We start from the raw sequence: 4,581 nt of genomic DNA, 5'->3' as shown, positions 1-4,581 counted from the left end.
TTTATTATAAATAATACTTTCCAAATTTTTTTCATTAAAAAGATTCTGATAAAAATCTATATGCTTTACATATTTTTTCTGACATAAACTATGTGTTATTTCCAACAACGATTTTAATTTTAGTTTTTAATTTTTTTGTCATATGCATTTTGTGCTGAATGCCCAGTACCAAATGGTAGGGAAAATGGACTTTATGATAAACTTGGCTAAATACCACCTGATGTACCTGAAAAGCTGAATTCTTAYTATAAATAAAACATACAATTTAACAGTGACTTTCTGGGGAGAGTGGTTCTGTTTGTTTTTAAATCTACAGCTTTGTTTTATTGCATTTAAGCACACATGCAAATGTAAAAATGTTCCTGGCACAGTTCCCCAGCATGTGTATTGTGTTGTGTCTGTAAGTGTAATACAACATAGTCTAAGTTTATACATTTATTTTACTAAATTCCACTGTCTTCAATAAAAGGATTCTGATAGAAATGTAGCTCTAAGCCTAATGCTGACAACTGAAAAGCTAAGACGATCTAAGACCGGCAGTGGAAATCTTTGGATTCTACAACCAAAGAGAAATCTCCTTTCCACAGTTTATTACAAATGGTGTGGGACAGAAAGGAAAATATGGCAACTTCTAAATATGCCCTGGRTACCCCTGAATATTTCCATTGCCCTGGAATTTTGACATTTTAATATAAGAAATAAAAGACTATTGCCAAAAACTGCTGAGGAAACAGATCCTCCTCCCCAAATTCTGTTGCACAAAAGCGTCACTTAGGCAATTGCAGCAGTTTCAGTTCAAAATGAAGCTTATATTTTGCAAAATTATATTGTGTTTTCCTCTTTCCTTATTGCCTCGTATTCTAGGAATAGCAAGAATTACTATGATCTGTCACAACTTTGTCAGACTCTGAGAAACAGCGAGGCTACAAGGGACTCAGCTATYGGACAGTACATCCTAATCAGGATGTATTAGAGTGTTTTTTTTTCCCCGCTTGTTCAAAGTATTAAGGGCTGCATTTACGCAGTGATTTGTGACACATCATTTTTTCTAGACAACAGTGTTTCCTGTTTGCATCAGAATGAAACCGTGGGACTATTAGATTTTACCGCTCCTGCCATAAGCACTCACGTCCTGACCCACAGGAGCTCCCAGCCAATTTATTTCATTTCCCTTGCTCTCCAAAAGAAAATGCAGATCTGTACGCCTTCATGGACCAGGGCCTTGGCAGACACAGCAAAGGAGCCACTGTACCTCGTACAAACCGTTCCATGCCCGCACAAGACTATTTTAAAAATCATTATGAAAACAAAACACTCCACTGCACACGTTTCTCCCAGCGGGGCAGAGAAGAGAACAAACAACACACGACAGATTTAAGACATATTGCTTAATGCACTGTGCAAAGGTACTCAGACTCGAACATGACCGTGCTTCTATACTCGCCTAATAGCATTTGATCTAATTGAAAGCAGAGCAATCGCACCCTCATTATACTCGCTCCGAATGCTCTTGTTCATGACATCTCGGTTTCTGATACTCGCCTGCAGAAAAAGAGAGCACAAAATGACACAGGAATGTGAGCTGAGGACCACGGGCATAATCCGCTCCCCAAGGCTGCCACCCCGAMCTTCAGCAAGTTACTGTCTTTCTGAGTTAGTTTTGTTTTCTGTATAATAGGAATAATCTTTACTTAGGGGAAGAATTAGGATATATATGATTGGCAAAACATAGAATAAAAATTATTTAAAGAGGAACAGATAACAGGCAACATCTGTAAATTTGCAGCCAGTAAAGAACTGCGCTAGGAAAAGAAGAGCACGTGCTGCAGCACAGGGCAGGGTCTTTCTCTTAACTCATTTGAATAGTTTCCTTAATACGTGAGTGATACAAACGTAATGACTAGGCTGCCTATCTCCTGAAGATGATGTAACTAGATGTAACCACAGTTTTCAGTGTCAGATGTGAAAGATTCAGGACTGGATCCAAAAAGGGGTGTGAACACTGAAAGTGGCATTTCAGTGGAATCTCAATTCCTGTTTTTAGTGCTGCAATTCAGACACCACCCTTCTCCACCTCCACCCCAGCCTTGCCCTGGGAACCACCTAAATGCTGAACATTTTTACTTTAACCTCCCTTCCCCCTGCCCTAGTGTCTGAAAAGTCCATTTCTGCATTTAACCAGAGGCATCTCRATTATGGCAGAACCACTTGTCTCCAGAAGTGCCCATTTCCTGGGGGGAAGGATGAAAAAGGTGCGTTGGTTTGTGCAGTAAGTGACTTGAGACCATCACGCAGACCCCAAGGTCACCACAGTTGTATTCACCCTGAACTCAGAAGCCYGACCAGGACCTAGAAAACACACATCCTTCCACCTAAGGAGCTTGAAGGGTTTGATCTGGAGATGTTCTTAGAGCACATCAGACACACGCTGACTGGATCAAGATACCAATGCAATGAAATGAGTAACTGCTATTTTCTCCTTCAGATAAGCCATAGAAAGAGCGAAGGTGCCCCTGGTTACAGAACAGCTCAGTGACTGAGCAGTTGTCCAAGAAGTGTGAATCAGTTGAGCTTGCCCAGAACATCCTCCGCCTGAGCCACCACGATGTTGACTCATCTACAGATAGGCACTCTCTCTGCTTCCTCAGACCAAGCCTCCAAAAGCAAAAGAGCTGTAATTTGTTTCAGATAGCRAGAAGACAAGAAATTATTGTCATATTCAGTTCTCTGGAAAAAAGCCTGTCTCCAGGCCATACACATGGAAACTTCAATTTTTATACTCCTGGAATACTTGTTTTCCCAGTACCCACTGCACTGCAGTTAATGGAAAATTTTCTGTTGACTGCCTTGGGCTAGGACCCAAACTTTCAGTTTTTCATCTCCTTCCTCCCTTACTGGTCCCTGGATGATGGATTCCACCTAAGGAAGAAAACGCTACAGATTCATATCAACCGTACCTAGATGTTGTTACCTAAACTCACACCAGAAATAGTTTATTACTTACAGATGTTTGCAGGAATAATCCCATACTGATATAGAGATACAGACCCRGAGAACAGTCAAGCAAGTATAAACTTTCAGTTGTTTCACTCTGTGTTAAAAAATTGCTAAGGGAATGAAAACACACAAATTTATGAACTGAGAAACTGAAGATCAAAACATAGTTTGAAAGACAAGTATGTTTGACTAACTTTTCTCTCACTGTGCACTGCATGTAGACTTTTTACTGAATACAGCTGACGTTATTTACTGGAAAACTCATGACCATGCTGTGACAGAGGAAGCTCAATCTTCAGAGGTGTTAACCAAAACTGGTATTAAAATGAAGATGATTGCTCTACCAAAAATGAAACCCTAAAAAACCTCCATTCATAACCAAAATGTATCTGGTCACCACCTCCAAGGAGAAAGAGGTCTTTGCAAAGCAGATATGAACACTCAGGTGTGTTCATTAAGTAAATTCTCACTTTCAGCAAAATTTTTGTTTAGATGCTATGACTCCAAAGCTGCAACTATACTGTTCCAGCCGTGGGCTGCTTTGTTCTCTGCCACCCTGGCAGCGCTTTTTTAGCATGGAACACAGCGAAACGGAGATTCCCCTGCTACCTCTTCCTTCCTGCGGCCAGGAAAGAAGAAAACTGTGTGAGATGCAGGCACAAGGCTGGGAACGTGGCAATTGGGAGCATGATCTGCAGGGGGCAGGGAACAGTGGGCATGTCGAGGGCTGCAGAGCAAGAGCCAGCACATGAACAGGGAGAAACAGGTGGGCTGTGGAAAAGCCTGGMATTAATAGAGAGAAACAAACTCATTCAAAAAACAGAGAGGCTGTATATCTTGGACCATTTTTATCTTTTACGCTTTACAGCCCTCAAATTCTTGCATTGCCTCACTTGTTGGAAGACCAAATCAGATCTATGAATTCCCACTCATGACTGTCTGAGCAAGGGTAATGACGGGACTTTTTGGGTCTTTATATAAACTAGGTCATAGTCTTCATGGCCAAAAAGTGAAGACTTAATTGCTACGCTTTTTCTTTTCTAATTTTCTCAAAAAGGGAGAAAGGGAATGAAATCAATAAAGCCAGCCTTTGAAGAGCTATCAAAACCATTAGCCACCTTAGAGAACAAAGCTATCAGAACTACCATCAATTCATTATGGTGACCCAAAGGGAGCAGTCTGTACCTTTGGCATTCTTTGTCTGCAACTAGGGAAGAAAAAAAAAAGAAAAAAGAATAAAGAAAAAGAGCGTGCTATGAATGATTAGTTGAAGTTTAAACCTCTGTGGTCATTAAAAGCCAAGAGGAGCGCATATATATATTTTTCTTTGTAATATATGCTTGTTTGTTTTTTTGCAACAAACATTGAACATTTTTAAAAGAAATGGATGCTATTCACTTATGCATTTGGAAGATTTAAACTAGAACATATCCTTCTATCTTTTTAAAACATAATTTGGGAGAAGACTAAGCGTACTTTGGAATAAGAAAATATTCAAATGCACCAAAGGTCCATAGCTTAATTAACTCCACTGCTTCCAATGCAGACCGAGTACGCAAACTCGTTCAGAGAGAGCTCTATTAG

Source organism: Rhea americana, unplaced genomic scaffold, assembly GCF_003343005.1.
Source record: "Rhea americana isolate MKP2758 unplaced genomic scaffold, rheAme1 scaffold_37, whole genome shotgun sequence".
NCBI lineage: Eukaryota > Metazoa > Chordata > Aves > Rheiformes > Rheidae > Rhea > Rhea americana.
Note: the sequence above shows the minus strand (reverse complement) of the source record.